The 16912-nt window shown below is 49.1% G+C and overlaps 1 protein-coding gene across 2 annotated transcripts in view; it reads left to right on the top strand.

Moving 5' to 3' along the window:
- Positions 1–8638: 8638 nt before the first annotated feature.
- Positions 8639–16912, top strand: part of SEMA5B (semaphorin 5B) — a 120808-nt gene continuing 112534 nt past the window's right edge. Inside the window, exon 1 of one of the 2 annotated variants that reach the window (XM_019448590.2) lies at positions 8639–9022. The gene's annotated coding sequence lies outside the window, so the exon portion shown is untranslated. The remainder of the gene's footprint in view (positions 9023–16912) is intronic. The other variant, XM_019448591.2, reaches the window with a different exon arrangement.

Below are 16912 nucleotides of genomic sequence, written 5' to 3'. Positions count from 1 at the left end.
CTCTTTAATATATATACTGTATCATTCTATATGTATTGGTTTCCCCCCCTTTTAAATTTATGTATTTATTTTAAGGGTGGGGGGAGAAAATGAGTGGAGGAGGGTCAGAGAGAGAGGGAAAGAGAGAATCCCAAGCAGGCTTCACGCTGTCAGCACAAAGTCCAACTTGGGGCTCAAACTCATGAACCGTAAGAGCATGACCTGGGGCAAAATCAAGAGTTGGATGTTTAACCGACTGAGCCACAGGTACCCCTTAACCTTTTTTAATTATGGTGAAATACATTTAACATAAAATTTACCATCTTCATGATTTTTTAAGTGGCCAGTGAAGTGGCATTAAGAACATTCACAGTGTTGTGCAGCCATCACCACCATCCATCTCTAGAACTTCTCCATCATCCCAAACTGAAACTCTACACCCATTAAATACGAACTCCCCAATTCCCTGCCATCCTAGTCCCTGGCAACCACCATTCTACTCTACTATTCTAGGTACCTCATATGATTGGAATCATACAATATTTGTCCTTCTGTGTCTGGTTTATTTCACTCAGCATAATGTCTACAAGTTTCACTCATGTTGTAGCATGTGTCAAAATATCCCTCCTTTTTCAAGTTGAATATTATCCCGCTGTATGTCTATACATTTTGTTTATCTATTCATTGCATCAGTATAAAAGGAGGGAGTTTTAACAGTGCACCATCTAAAGAAACCAAATTTTGCTCCTAATTTTACTTTCGGAATCTAAGCCATTCACTAATCTTAAGAAAAGAGACATTCCCTCCTGCAGCCATATGATGACTTAACCTTTTAAAACAGCCTTTCTTAGACAACTTAGTCAAAAGTTTTTAGTCTAAGTACTTAGTCTAAGTACTTTAGTCTAAGTACTTAGTCTAAGTAGATTACAGTCATTCCTCCTTTATATTTACTTTTTTTACTGTCTCAAAGAACTCCACTAACTGTGTCTCTTCCCTCTTGTGTGTCTGTCCACTCCTACGTTTTCTGTGTGGTCCAGGGCAATTTCCCCATCCCTCAGGAAGCCTTCCAGGACACAGTTCCATGGGCTCCTTCTCTCTTGAGCTTGTCTGGTGTTTACTGCCTACAGCAGGCTATCTGGCATTTACCTGCTATTTACTTCTCACATGCACGTCACATTCCCAATAACATGATCATCCCCTAAGTATTGCTCATCCTCTATCTATGTCTTCTCCAGCCTCAGTGCAAAACTGAGCAAATAATGGGGGGGGGGGACGATTCTTATTTAATTGAAATGAAGGAGTTTGCTGTCTCTCCCTGAGAATCAGTGCCTCCAGCCAATGTCTGAGATCTGAGCTGCCTGAAGCATCACCAAGATGTGTTAAGGGCACATCCCACCCCTCTGCACTTCTCAGACTTGGGTAAGAGCCAACACTCAGCCATACTGAGAGGGGGCAAAGTTCTCTTCATCAGGACTTACCTTATTATTCACTTGGCTCTCACTCCTGACTTCCCTGGGTACCCATATTCCTGCTTTTGTTTCACCCCTGTCCCTTTCAGTTCCCTATTGTGGATTCCCATCCCTTAGATTCCTTCCTCATACAGCAAAAGTGGACATGGGTTTTTATGCTTTTCATCGTCTCTGCCCAGTGGGTTGCAGGGGCTGTCATAACAGTCTCCTAACTGGTCTCCTTCTCTCACTTCCACCCACTGCCACCCATCTCACCCCATCAGGCTCCTGCTCCAAACCTTGGATGATCCTCCTCTCCTGGCCTGTAGAATTAAATCCAATCCCCCTTCCATGACATTCAAGGCTTCTCTAATCTGGCCCTGCTCACAGGTGGGCATCAACCCCTACTATATCCCCCCATGTGTTCCATGAGTAACAATGTATGGAATGATTCTTCTCAGGCTAGGATTCTGGGGGTATCGTACAGTCCCAGTATAGTGGTGTGCTCAGTGGATAATATGAAGGGAATGACGGTTTATTCCCCACCCTTGTAAAAGTGCTGTTTATTTATGGGTTGCCTTATCTAGATAAGGCATTATGCCAACCTATTGTTCCCCAACAGAGAGGATTTCTGAAGTCACTGAGCACCAGAGGAGAGACATTTTGGTCAGGGCAAAGGAATCTTTTTTTTTTTTTTTTAAATGTTTACTTATTTATTTTGAGAGAGAGAGTGTGAGCTTGAGCAAGGGAAAAGGGGAGAGAAAGAATCCCAGTCAGCCTCTGCATTTTCAGCACAGAGCCTGATGCAGGGCTTGAAGATCATGACCTGAGCCAAAATCCGAAGTCAGACGTTTAACCCACCGACTACCCAGGCATCCTGCAAAGGAATCTTTCTATAACCTCTCAACCATGTTGATGGTTTTCCATCTCCACTCAGGCAGCAGATTCTTCTTCAGATTCCTCCTTTTCTCCCATCCAGAGGGCTAGCCCTGCTCAGGTCCTCTCAGTACCACACCTGGGCCTCTTCTTGGTCACAACTTGGGATTCTCTTCTTGGCAGGATTCTGATCCCACTCTGGGAACACTGTCTCATGTTTCCTTGGCCAATGTCCATCCTGTGTCCTGATCAATTTGGGACGTCTGTGGCTGGTCTTGGGAGAAAATCACAGACAAAGATCTCACGTTTTCAAATGTCTTTAAGAACAGTGACCACACTTTTTGTTCTTCCTTGAGTCCAAGTGTCCTGAGAGTGACCCCTGCCTGCTGGCTTCTAGCTGAGCACTTGACTTGTCCCTTTGTAGCTCATCTACCAGGCATCCTGGTGTCATCTGTTGGGCCAGCGGTGCCTCTGTCCTTCCTTCTGATCTTTGCACCCCTCCCATCCCTCACTTCTTCCTGACTCATCCACAGCCTAGATCTGATAGTGCCTGCTGGGACAGCAGGAAAGGGGAAGGCGAAAGGTGCTCCCGAGTGCCTGGGGAGAGACATGTGATTGCCCCTGCGTATGAGGGCAAGCTGCAAAATCAGCCTGCCTTCTCTCGCACCACACCCCTGATTTAGGAGACATGAAAATGGGGTGTGTGTGTTGTGTGTATGTTGTGTGTGCACACATGATGTACACACTCATTTACGCATGTTGCCAGAGAGAACGTGTGAGGGTAAATAGATGAATGCCTGGAAGGGGATTTATTTTTTCAGGAATTGAGAAGAAGAAGCAGAACTATAACACAAGAAACAAAAACGATGCCAGGATGAGGATGCGCATGTGAGGTGAGTGACACTTCAGAGGGTCTGGGCTTTCAGAGCTAACTCTACTCTGTCTTGACTGTGTGGGCCAGCGGACCCATGTGTCTAATTGAGTGGAAAACAATTAGTACATTTTTCTCTACTATGCATTTTCTGTTAAAAAGTTTTAAGTGAAAATATAGATGTTAACTAACAAACAAGTGGAGAGAACAGTTTGATGTGGAAAAACCTAAGTTCAACTCTCAGCTCTGAAAATGCCCAGTTGTGTTATTGTGCCTCAGTTCCCCTGTCTGTAAAATAAGGATAATACTAATACAATCATTAACTTGTCATTGTGCTCTTCTCTTTACCAAGCACCATTCTGTGGGCTGGGATGATAGTAATGAACAAAGCAGACAATGTCTCCACTTTCGTGGAATTCATATTCTTGTCAGGGAAGATAGACAATAAATAAGCAAGTATGTACATTGTTGAATGAGGATAGAAGGTGAAAGGGGTTTGTTATTTTTGTTTCTGTTTTTTTTATTTTTTTAATTATTTTTTTTAGAGAGAAAGGGGGAGTGGAGGAGAGGGGCAAAGGGAGAGAGAGAGAGAGAGAGAGAGAGAGAGAGAGAGAGAGAGAGAGAGAATCTCAGGCAGGCTCCATGCCCAGCACAGAGTCCAATGTGGGGCTCAATCCCATGACCCTGGGATCATGACTGGAGCCGGAATCAAGAGTCAGACACTCAGCCGACTGAGCCACCCACACGCCCCTAGGGGTTTGTTATTTCTGAAAAGATAAGTAATGTACCTCTACCTCTAATGAACTGATATTTGAACAAGACTGAAGAAAGTGAGGAAACTGCCCATGTGAACATCTGTCAAAAGAGCTTTCCAGGCAGGGAGAACATCAAGTGCAAAGGCCCTGACGCGGCAGCCTTGGGTGTTTGGGAAATGGCGGAGAGGATGGTAAGGCGAAAGAGAAGTGAAGAAGGGGAGAGTGGTAGGAGATGGTGTCAGAGAGTCTTATGGGCTTGTTAAGGATGTGGCATTTCCTCTGGTGAGCTGCAGGGCTGTGGAAGGTGTTTGAGCAGAGGAGTGACAGGGTCTGACTTGGAATGGCTTCTGTGCAGAGAACAGACTATAACAGCAAAAGTGAAAGCAGGCAGAGCAAACATCCAGGTGAGAGAAGATAGTGGTTTGAATTGGGGTGCTAGTGGAGGAGGGGGTGAGCAGTAGTTTGATTCTGAAAATATTTCAAAGGTCAAGACCGTGGAATTTATGATGGCTTGGATGTGGAGCGTGAGATGACTTCAAGATTTTGGCCTTGAGGAATTCAAAGAACAGAATTTTTATTTACTAGATTAGGGAAGTCACAAGGAAGGGCTGGTTTTAGGAAAGAAAATTGGAAGTTAGATTTCGGGAATGTTAAACTCGAGATATCTACTAGATGTTCACGTGGACGAAAGGAGCAGATAGTTGGGTCTGTACATTTGGGTCTCAAAAGAGAGAGGTCAGAGCCACAGACACAAACTTGGACGTCATCATCACAGAGATGGTGTTTACCACCACGGAGCTGGACAAGACTGTCTGCAGTGTCATGGAACCATCTCCTTCATAGGAGTATGAAGGTCAAAACGTATCGAATGGAAAGTACTTTTGCAAGCTGAAAGTGCTACACACATGGAAAGGACAAAGTGCATACCTTCGGTGAAGAAACATAATTTTAAGGACTGTCTGCCGGAAAAGTTAGAATCATAGAATGTGTGTACAGAGAAGACCTTGGAAACTGGTTGATCAACCCCTCTCATTTTACCCATGAGGAACTGAGGTCAGAGAGTTTAAGAGGGTGGCCAAGGACAGCCAGGTCATCAGCTCCTGAGCTGGTCTTAGAAATGGGAAGCCCTAACTGCTGGTGCAGTGCTCTTTTCCAACACACGATGCACCTGCTCACATTTACTGCTTCAGCTCTCTCTGAATCTGTTAACCAGGGCCAAGTAATTCTTCCAAAACAGAAATCTAATTATATCGCCTGGTGCTTTCATACATGCTATTTCCTCTGCCTGGAATACTCTGCCTCCTCCTGCTTCTCTGTCTGGCAAATTCCTGCCCTGTCTCCATTCCCAGCTAGAAGGACCCTTTGCCCTTCCTTGCCCTGCCGAGTGGAGCTGGTCACTGGCCCTCCACGTGCCCGTGGAGCTTTGGTCCTGCAGCAGAATCCTCAGATTTGCAGTGATTATGTCTGCCCCGCCCCCCGCCCTGCCCCGTATGCCTGTGAGACCCTGACTTTCTCCTCTTCCTATGACCTCTCCACCTAGCACAGTGAATGGCACTTAAATGTTTGGAGAGGAAGGAAGGAAGGAAGATCTTCTCTCTCACTTTAGCTCAGGACAATGGCAAAGCTGTTTAGTGACACTTCAGTTCCTCTGACATAAGTGTGCTTTTGGTTCACAGTTAGACAATGACTTCTGGGGTGGGAATTTTCTTTTTTCTTCTCTCTCCCCAGGCACAATAAACAGGTGATTCTGGGACCAGGAAACTGTTCAGGCATCATAAGTGATTGGTGCCTTCTTTTCAATTCTCTCTTTGCTATCAATATATGTGTGACTGTGGTTTGTATGCCTTTTGCTACAAGGCCAGATTTGTGTCTGTGCCTGGGCCATGCATAGACATGTATGCATACATATACACACATGTACACGCCTTCCTGGGAGGGCTGCACTCTCATTTTTCGGAGGTACCCAGAGCTCCCAGAAAAATGCCCTCAGATGGGAGGCAGGAGGCAGTGTTGTGCTCAGCCTTGTCATCCTTGAGCAGGAAAATCTGGACTTCTTTCTTAACCTCTTGACAACTTAGTTCAAGATAAGTTTGGAATTTCTAGGTCAACAGCGAATTCTAAGAACTTTTCACCTCCTCCCCTCACCATGATCACTGCTCTTTTAGCATGTTTGTTTTGGGTAATTCTGTGTTAATTACTGTATTTACATTCTACTTAATTAACACATTTCCGGTAGGTAGAGAATTGCTTCTGATAGAAGCAATTATTGTACAGGTTATTACAGAGTTTTAAGGAAGATGACAGAAGGTGATAGTGACACTGAGCGAGGGGGTCAATGCTCCAGGTTTTGTTCCTAGTAAATGAGTCAGAGATTCTAACTGGATTGGATTTGTCCAACTCAGGAGATGCCTGATGCATGTGGTGAGCCAGGCTAGTGAAGCAACTGTCCGTTCCTGAGGCTTGGACTTCTGAAGCTCTCTTTTATTGAGAGCTCTTGAGTAATCACTGTTAATCAATACAATACTGTAGGATGCAATTAAGATTAATTAGCCCGCATCCCCAGCAGCTATGCTCCTCTGTCTGTGTCTCCTTGGGTGTCTCTGCCTCTTGGCTCCTGCTTCCCCCCAGAAAGGAAGAGTCCCTGGCCTGAATCTTCGGGTCTCCTTTCTTCTCTTTCTGCACCAAGCCCTCTGTCATTCATTCACCCATTCATAAAGTGGAGATGGAGAGCCAAGAAGGGGCATGAAGCGATGTTGGAAAGGCAGAAAGATAAAGCAATCAAACACGGTGGAGAAAGAGGGGGAGGGGAGAGAATATGATGAAGGATGGAGATGGTTGTTTTTACCTTTCAGGAGAGAGCTGCTGCAGACAGAATTGCTCACAAGGCATTTCGTCTACTCTCCCAACAGACAGACTCTCCTGCTCACCCTTTTTCCCTACAGTATATCGAATATTTTCCTGTTTCCATATTAATTAAAAGGTGTCTATATATTACATACATTTATATTTTTGCAATGGCAAAAACCTGTCTCCATGATTCTGTCGGGAATGAGAGTGGGGGTTGGGGGGAGAGGAAGCAGCTCTCACAGCAGTGGAAGGGTCTCAGATAGAAGGTCAGGATCAGTGCCCTGAATTCCGTCTTTGAACTTGATTTCTACCCCTAAGTAAATGGAAGGGCTACCAGATGGTATGTGCTGGTATGTGCTGACACACGTTTCCTTCCTTTTTTCCTCTTTGTATCTCTCCTCTTGTCAAGAGTGTGTCTTACTTTTGCAATTCCTCTCCACTCTGTACCTTATGAGTTCTGGCATTTCTGTTGCCCTAAAAAGTCTTTATTTCTGAGATTGTGCACTGTTCCCCCTTTTTTACAGCGTCCCATAAACTCCCTTCTTGGATTCTTTCTCTCTTTCCCATCATCCTGACCAAATTGCTTCTCATGTTGGTTCAGGTGTGTGTGTGTGTGTGTGTGTGTGTGTGTGTGTGTGTGTGCGCGCGCGCGTGCGCACGCGCGTGTGTAGGGAAGCACAGCTCTGGAGTTCTTTTATTGTCTCCGTTCCTCTGCTTTATCTGGGATTTCCTTCACCCAGAATTTTGTTATATAAAATGATTCACTCTCCTTCTTCCATTTCTGGCATACTCCAGGAGGACTTTTAATGTTGTCCTTTTTCTGACTTACCCATTTTTATTTCACAGTTCTCTGTGGTTATCTCTTAAAATTACTCTTTTCGAGGTTTAATTTTTCAAGTCTTTTGTCTTTATCCTTCATTATTTCGTTTTCTTTTCTTAGGTCACCTTTTTAATTTTAAAATACCTTTTTTTGTTCAGCAGAGGGCTCCCTTCCCATCCCTCTTGCAGCCCGGGCAGATAGGATTCGAAGCCCCCCGTCTCTCCCTCCCCGGTTCTTGCCTTCAGAAACACTAGATGCTTAAACTTGTAAACATTTCAGCCTTGATCGGTGAGATCGCCGTAACCCTTCTCTCTCAGCCGAGAGCACTCCTCTGCCTCCCGGGATCGCTAATCTCCTGGATGTCCTCCCAGTGTTCCTTGAGGATATTTTTACTCACTACAGCCCCTACTTGTTCCCCAAATCGTTCTGAGGGTAGGTGTTGCCAGCCCTAGTTTACAGTTGGGGAAACCGAGGCATGGAGAGGTTCCCTCAAGGTCGTGTAGCTGGTAAAGTTAACCCTGATCCAGCCAGTTCTGGTTTTCCAGTCCAGCCCAGCAGCCTCGTCTTCGACCGCAATTTATACCAGATTTCCCCTGTTTTGTACGCGATTCCTTCCCCCGTTTAAATCCACAGGCAGGAAGATCGTCCCTAGCTAATAGGGCTGGGGAATTTGGGAGCCGGGGGGAAGGGAGACTTTTCTCAGGCGCCAAGGGTTGGGGTGGGTAGGGTTCTGGTGGGCTGACGCCCCTAGAGGAAGTCAGGTTCGAGATGGGGTCACCGAGGACAGTAAGGCAGGATGTGGCAAAAGGTAGCAAGGGCTCAGGAGGACCTGGGTCTCGTCGTCCGAATGCCGGCTGCGGAGCGGGACTTGTGTCCACCCACTGGGTGACACACACTAGGCAGGCCAGGGGCGGGAGTCGGGCCGAGCCTGGGGACATTGAGATGCAGGGCGCCCCCTCGCGCTCTTCCGCGCGCCTCGGGGCTGGCGGGTGAAGCGCCGGCCGCGGCAGGTCCTCTCCAACCCCCTCCTCCTTTTCGCTCCCGCTCCCTCCTTCCCTCCGCTCTCTCCCAACTCCTCCCCCCACCGCCTCTCCCCCCTTTCTTCGGCTTCCTCCGTCTCCTCCCCGTTCTCACCCGCGCTCCGGGTCGGGAGCTAGTTGGAGCGCGGGGACTGCTGCCAGAGCCCAGCTCCACGGAGCCGGGCGGGTCGGCCGCGCGTCCAGCGGCTGCTGGAGGAGCCCGAGCGCAGCGGCGCGGGGCCCGGGTCGGGACTGCAGGGGAGCGCCGAGCCCAGGGCCGGGGGCTGTTCCAGCGCGGCCGCCCATTCCCAGACGGGCCGCCAGCCTTCCTGGTTGGCTTCCGCTGCTCCGTGCCGCCGGGAGCCGGGAGCCGCCGAGAGCAGGGCACCTGTGCCCGCAGCCCGGAGGTGAGTCCCGGGAGCCCCGGGCGTTTCCCCTGAGCGGGCTGGGGCTGCAAGTTGCAAACTTCAGCAACTCGGCTGGGCAGAGGGGTAGGGGCCCGGAGGAGCTAGCAAGTTGGAACCGGGTGGGGGAGGCTGCGGGCGGGAGGAGAAGGGGGTCCCCGGGCATCCTCGCCCTCCGCGCTGCCGCTTTCCCGCCGACCGCCCGCTCCGGGTCCCGGCTGCGCGGGGCCCTGGTCTGGCCGCGCGGCCGGTGCGTCTGGGCAGCAGCCGTGATGGGGACCCGCCGCCCGGGCCTGGAGGAGGGGACGGACGAATGAAAGGCTGAGAGAGCGCGGGGCAGAGGAGCTGAGACTGGTGCCGCGATGGAGGCTCACCGAGGGCCGACGAGTAAACCGGAGGGAAGGAGAGTGCGGGCGGCGAGGCGCGTGGGAACGCGTGGCCCGCTCGGAGTGTGAAATCTCGCGCTCGCGGACGTCCCCGCCTGCCCGGCCCCCACCCGGTTCTTCCCAGACCCCCTGCCCTGGCAGGGCCCCTTGGAGCCCGAACTGTGCCCCGCCAGGGCCCAGACGCGGCGACCCGGGGGCCCCGCGCTCCCGCCTCGGAGGGTGGAGAAGGGTGCGGCGGCGGGAACGTGGGACGCGGACGGCGATTCCCCGATTTATTTTTCTCATGGTAATTCGTCTTTGTGGTTGGGGCTGCTCATTCACTTTCCGCTCACGTCGTGCGGGAGATCCAGCGCGGAGGGAGGGAGCGGGGGGCGCTCGGGCACCGGGAGGGATGGAGACAGGAGAGGGGATCCGGGACCCGCGCGGGGCGGGAGCCGACAGGGAAGTGGCGGTAGGACGCGCCGGGGGAGAAGGCGAGGCTGAGGCGACCCCGCCGTGCGGAGCCGCGAGCCGGCGGCGGTGGGAGGACAGAGCCGGCTCCTCCGCCTGCCGCAAACTTTAAACAACGAGGAGGAGCCACCTGAAGCGCGGTTCCTGCCTCCTCCCCAGCCCCCTGTGCCGAGTCCGCGGGTCATTCCTCCCGCCCCGCCGCGCCGGGCTGGAGTGGGCCCCGAGCCGGACGGGGACGGGTAGCCGCCGGTCTCTGCCCCCACCCCCGCGACGCTCTGCAGGCTTTCCGCGGCGGGGATGAGAGCAGGAGCTGGGAGAGGGCTGCCCACCCTCGGGACGCGCTCCTTCCCGGTCCCGTGCCTGAGCAAACGCGAATGGGGTTGGACGCGTGGAGGCTTGCCTGGGTCTAGACCCCACCGCGACCCTACCTTCTGTGCCTCCAACCCCCATCCTTTTCCTTCAGCCCCTAGCGATTCCAGTCTGCTTCCACCAGTCACCCCGCTTCCTATTCTCCCCATCCTCCCAGTTCGGCCTCATTCTGCTCTGAAAGCAGCGGCGCCTCTCACACGCCCTCCACGCCTGCGACTCCGTCCTCCCCACCCCCACTCTCCCTCATCTCATAGTCTGTCTTTTCCCATTCATTCCCCTCACTTACCCCGCCGCCGTCCCTCCCCCCCCCCCCCCATTTCTTCTTGACGTTTAAAAGTGACCTCTCACCTTTTCTGAGCCTAGATAGGTGACCTTGAGGTAGGGGCAGGGGGGAACTTGAGCCTGAGAACTGGACCTCACATCCAGGAAAGGGAGGACTGCTTAAGAAACAGTTTGGGAAAACCCACCAGTACCCTGCCCCAAATGTAGACTCCCAACAGAGGAGGAAGGGGGATAAAATATCAAAGAGAGAGGGAATTTGCCACTTGGTCACCCAGAGGACAGTGAGCATTGTTTTTGGGAGACCTGCTCAGCAAGAAGATGCCAGGTTAAGAAAGTGTGTGTGTGTAGGGGCAGGAGGGCAACTCCTTTCCTGATTTCAACAGCTGCCAGCAGCAGTTTGGGGAGGGGGCGGCAGAGCTTCCAACTCTGTTCTCTTTCCAGGGAGTCAGTGCCAGAGCCTTTGTCCTCCAGACCTGACAATAGCCAGCATTATTATCACTTGGACGTCAAACACTTTTTAAGCGCCTACTGTGTGCAGTGCACCAGACTACATGTGGGTAGATACAAAGGTGTACAGGGCTGAGCCCATGCCCAGAGAGGCTGCTAAATTCACCAATTTGATCTAAAGAAGACGCGTGTGTGTATGTGTGTGTTTGGGAAGGGAGAACATAATGGGGAAAAGCACAGGCCGTACAAAACAGCAAGGGCTTGGTGCCAAATGGTGACCTAGGGCGTAGGAGAAGACTGTTTGAAGAAAGCTCTGGGACTCAGGTGGGACTGAGAGCTGGGCTTGTTGGCTCTGCCCCCCTGCCCACCAGCTGTCTGTAAAGGGAGGGTGGGAGAAGAGAAGGGAAGGCCAGGAAGGGGCTCCCTTTCCACTTCTCCTAGAGCCAGACCAGGAAGGCAAAGAAGCTGAGAGGTCCAGCCTGGCTCTGTGGATTGCCATGTCCCTTTGGGGACTGGGAGAATTGCATACGCTTTTCTGTCTTGGTGTACCCTCCCTGGCTTGTTTGAAAGCCACTCTGTTCGTTACTTCTTACTGAGGCTCAAACCTGGAAGATGGCTTAGAGATTGTCCATGTTAGGGAAGTCACAAACTCCAATGCCTATAGAAGCCAAGCAGGTAGCAATGTGCTGATCAGGCAGTTAGTTAGAATGGCTGGACACCTGGATGTTCAAAGTCAAACTGGCCAGATAAAATGGTCCAAGCAAAACCAATATCTGCTCTTGAGCAGCCTGACCCCCTATATTTACAGATCAAGAACTTAAGATCCTAAGAAACATGATCTCTTTGTGTGTACGTGTTATCATGTCTCCCAGAACCTTGGGGGTACTATGATGAGTTCTCTAGATGATGAGTTCCTTGAGGTCACGGACTTATCTGTCTTATATAAATCTGAGCACTTCACATCCATTGATGCAAGGTTCCAGACATAGAGCCAGGACTGGAACTCAGGTCTCTTCCCTCTCCCTCCCCAGCACCCGAAGAACTCCGTGAGTATAAGCCAGCTTTGTTCTCTGCAAAAAATAAAAAAAAAAGAAAGAAAGAAGAAGAAGCAAATCCAACCATGACTTTTTGCTTCCCCTAATGTAGTAAAATCTTATTCAGGGGTTAGATGAGAAAAGATATTCAGGGATCCCAAGGATTATCCAGAAAGCCCTGAGCTCTGAGTATGGGTCTAAAAAGGAGAAGGGGAGCCCCAGCAAGGGGGAGAGGGATGGAAGACGTTTATGGAGGATTAGCCTGACAAGGCTGAAGATGAGTATGTAGAGTGTGTACACTTGGGGGGGAAGATGCTGTGGGTTCAATTATTTTCAGCATTGATCATGACACTTTTTTTTTTTTTAGGGAGAGAGGGCATGCACACAAGTGAGGGAGAGGGGCAGAGGGTGAGAGAGAGAGAGAGAGAGAGAGAGAGAGAGAGAGAGAGAGAATCTTAAGCAGTCTCCATGCTCAGTGTGGAGCCCAACATGGGGCTCGATCCCACGACCCTAGGATCATGACCTGAGCCAAAATCAAGAGTTGGGTGCTCAACCAATTGAACCACCTAGGTGCCCTGACACTCTTATACTTAATCTTGGTAACCCTCCTATATCCCATAGAAAGTCAACAAGGTAGAAACTCGGATCACTAGCATATAATCAACCAATTTAGTACTTTCATTGAAGACTGAAGTGCTAGAATGGGCACAGAGGGCAAAGGACCATGGAAACCTTAAGTGATACAGGGCTGAGACTCACACCCCCAGCTGCCAGATGTTCCCCAAGATCTGCAAGTGTTAGCTTTGTTATTGCCTAAGTACAGGATAGATGAGACCAACAATAATAGTGAACTCTTGTGTTCACCATTTATTACTAAGCACCTACTGTGTGCCAGGCACTGTGCTGGAAGATATGGATATGAGGATACACAAGGCATGTCTCTGATCAGAATGGAGGTGAACTGGTATGACTAGGAGAACACAGTTACTAGCATTACCTTAACTTCTGTGATGGAATTTACTGTTGGGGTTTTCTTTCCCCTTGGGGTTTGACTGGGTGATCTGACAGCTAATGTGGAGTTGTCTGAAGGACTTGGAGTCCTGGGTTTGTGGGGAATGCTGAGAGGGCTAGAGTTCCACCACCTCAGATCTTCCCTGGGCTCCTCAGATTGTCACTCATTGAGCGGGGCTGAACAACTACCTTGTGCCTGTGGTGTGCACAGAGACAAAGCCAGGCATCTGAAGATCTGGAAATGAGAACTATAGGGAGGAAGTGCTGGTTACTTATTCTTCAGGGTCTGAACCCCACTGGGTCCTGGGACCATCCTTTGCCTCATCCAGTCACCTAGATCACTAGCCTGTCTTCATTGACTGGTGTGTGTGTGTGTGTGTGTGTGTGTGTGTGTGTGTGTGTGTATGTGTTGGAGATAGCTACCTCTAATGGATGGATTTTCTTCACATTCAGATCTTTGCATTTGAATTCAGATGCTACTAAGTTGATCTAAATCTATGACAAAGCTTAACTAACTTGGTCTTAAATGTATGAAAAGAAGCCAAAGCAAGTGGCTTGACTAATGGAGTTTCATTGAATTGACCAAATTGAGCCCTTCTTTTACAGCTTGTGTGGGCAACACCTGGATTTCACAATGCTATACTGTTGTGAACCTCCTTCTCCTTTTGGTTTGATGATGGGTGCTTTCACTGAAGAGACGGCTCAATGATGGGTAATCTGAAAGGGGATCTTTGCATATGCCATTCTCTGTCTCAGATGGAAGATTCTCCCCCAAGATTTTCTTTCTGAAAAAATGTCCCTAATAACGGATTTGAATGCTAGAAAGTAGCAAGGCAAATTCCAGCTGAGAGTAGGGTTCTGGAAGGGAAGCAGGGTGCCGAATGTTCTATGGCTCTGCCATGCCACTTTTTCTCCCTTCTGCTGTAGTGTTTTGCTTTAATGAGCATGAGAGATGAAAACCAAACCTTGCAGGATGCACTCTTTAATCCTGACATTAGTCAGGGGCTCACCAATGAGAAATGACTACACTTGGTAGCTTCAAAATGGAAAAAAAGAAGGTGGTTTCCTATCCAGTTTGCTGCTGGGCACAGTGAGGAAAGCGGGAGGAGGAACCATTGCAATGAAGACCAGGCTCGGGAGAGTTTGACCTTGAGCACACTTCCCAACAGTTGGGCTGTTCACCCTCCTCCAGTCTGACTTGAAACAGAAGGATAAGGATTCTGTTGGGCTGTTCCTGAGCAAGTGAAAGCTTTATAGGCAATGCTGTGTGTGCTGAGTTGCGCCATGACACTGCCCTCATTGATCTGCCTTAATAAGGATGACTTAATCAGACTTGCACCTGGAACTCGTTTGAATTTGAAGCCTTGTCGATATTATCAGAATAGCTTTGCATTTGAACCAAGAATGTCTCTGGCTGGCCTCTTCTGCAATAGGAAGGGATGGTACTGGAGGATGGCTGGTGACCATCTGCTTGTCAGTCCCCCGAGGATCAAATTGGAGCGGATAGATTTAAATTCCCAAAAGGGGAGGCTGGGTTAGAAATGAGGGAGTCTGCCCCACTTGAGAGCTTCTGCCAGACCTAGATTCCCCATCTGTGAAAATGAGATGGTCAGATGAACCCTAAGACTCTTTCTGGCCCTTGAGGTCAGCACTCTTGAATGGAGATTACAGTCACTTCTTCATTTTCCAGGAAAATCTCTTTTTTGTGGATCACTTGTGGAGAATGTTTAGTCTAAGACCAGTTTCTAGTTCCCTCCAGACCCACTGCTGATAAGCCACCTGACTGCCAGTATCTTCAGAGAGTGCATTCTTTCTCCCTTTAGCTTCTGCCTGAGCCAAACATCATTTGGAAGCTAAATCTGCTGCACAGTAGGGGTGTGTGTGTGTGTGTGTGTGTGTGTGTGTGTGTGTGTGAGAGAGAGAGAGAGAGAGAGAGAGAGAGAGAGAGAGAGAGAGAGTGTGAATATACTCACATACATCCATGTACAAATAGACGCAATGCATTGCAAAGCTCTGTTAGGGTTTGATCATCCAGCATTTTGGATTATCTGCAGCTCTGTTCTTCTGCCGGAGTTGATGTAATTCTGTCTCTAGGGAGACAATGTCAATGTCTCTAGGGAAATGGTGGGGTGGCAATTTAGATCTGTCCCTATCTGCCAACCCCACTGTTCCACCTGAGACAAAACTCCCTCCATACTGCCCTAGTCATTGTCCTGAGGGGGCCCCCAGGAGCTCCCCTTTAAGGAGCACAAAAGAGCTGTAGTTGGTTCTTAATTATTCAGGGATGGATGGATCCAGTGTGTAAAGCAACCGACCCAAGCCTGTTCTTTCCCTTCTTTTGGTGCCTTGGGTAACTCTATACCTGTATCGAGAAGCTGGGGGAGATCTTATCATTTAACACAAACTTTTGTTTCCAGCAGCTTGTTCCCTCTGCTCCTCTTCCCTTAAGGCGCCTGGGGGAAACCAGGAGCCCTCTGAGAGGCCTCATCCACCCAGAACAGACTGCCTTTAAGGTCTACCCATTGCTCTCTTGACCAGGGTGTGTTTCTGCCCGAAAGCAGGACAGAAGAGGAAAATACCACTAGACCAGCTCTGGCTTCTGCAGAGTCAGGTCCCTGTAGATTTCCCGCAATCTTTGTTTCCTTCCCTTCTCCTGTTTGTAAAGCCACCTGTACTTGCAATTTATGGAGTCAGCTGGTAACCTGGGCCCCATCAGGAGCCTCAATGGAGAGCAGTGTCCTTGTGGCAAAAACTCCCAAACAGCCCAGCTCCAAGGAGCACTTCTGTGAAAGCCCCTCAAGGCTGAGGGTCGTTTTCCTGCATAAACCAGGTACCTGGGGGCTGCCTGCTCTATTTCAGCATCTCTCCAGCTTATAGAGTGAGTCTCTCTTGATATATGGGGCCCAGTCCAGGGAGCAAGGCTCCAGTGACCTCTGTATTCAGGTAACCGTAGCTTGGCTCAGTTCAATATGAATCCACTGATGTCTATTAGAATCACCTGCAGAGCTTTGACAACCTATAGATGACCAGCTCCATCCTAGACTTTAATTAAGTCAAAGTCCCTGAGTGTGGAGCCTGAGCAACTGATATTTTTTTCGCTTCTAATATGCAGCTATAGTTGAGAGCCGCTGACCTAAATCTTCTTTCTTATGCTGCCCCTGGCCGCACGCCAATGGCATGGCGTGCCCAATCTCTTTGCCCTCAGCCCTTCCAAACAGCCAGGTCCTTTCTAGTAGTCACCAGCTACAGCTCCTGGCATTCAGATCATAGCTACTGTTTGTGTTCCTGCGTTCTGAATGTAATGGCTTTGTATTATAAGCTGATTGTGGGAGCACCCTTCTAGTGTAACTTCTTTGAGATCGTTTCTTCTTAAAAAGCATTTATAACAGTAACGCACATTCATTCAACACTGTTGCTTGTTTACTTCTAGATACACATATAACAAAATTGTGATTGTACTGTTTGTGTCACTTTGTAAGTAGCCTTTTTCATTTAATAATATATTGTGGTAATTTCCCCCACGTCTTAAGTCTTCTTCTCCAATGGGCTTTTTAATGGCTGCCAGTATTCCATCCTATGGATGTGCCCTAATTTATTTACTGAATCCTCTGTGGGTTGGACATCTAAGATGTAAACTACTTTTTACTAATATAAATAATGCTGCGGTGAACATCCTTGTATATAAATCTTTGTGCCTGTAAATGATTATTTCAGAACAGATTTCTAGAAGTGGAATATTTATGCTTCTTTTTCACATGGACCATCTAGACAATTTTTGGTGGACTTTCTATAGCAATAAAATGTTTTCATATTCAGAGCTGAAAAAATAAACTGTTTTCACTGACCTCCTCTGAGGCTTCAAGCTGGCTGCTTCACCCTACTTGACCTGGGGGTCAGAATCCTCGCCCTGGCCG

The sequence above is a fragment of the Panthera pardus genome, unplaced genomic scaffold (assembly GCF_024362965.1).
Source record: "Panthera pardus isolate Hobbes unplaced genomic scaffold, ASM2436296v1 HiC_scaffold_16, whole genome shotgun sequence".
Classification (NCBI taxonomy): Eukaryota; Metazoa; Chordata; class Mammalia; order Carnivora; family Felidae; genus Panthera; species Panthera pardus.
The sequence above is the reverse complement of the archived record's forward strand: the minus strand, read 5'-3'. Positions and strand labels throughout refer to the sequence as shown.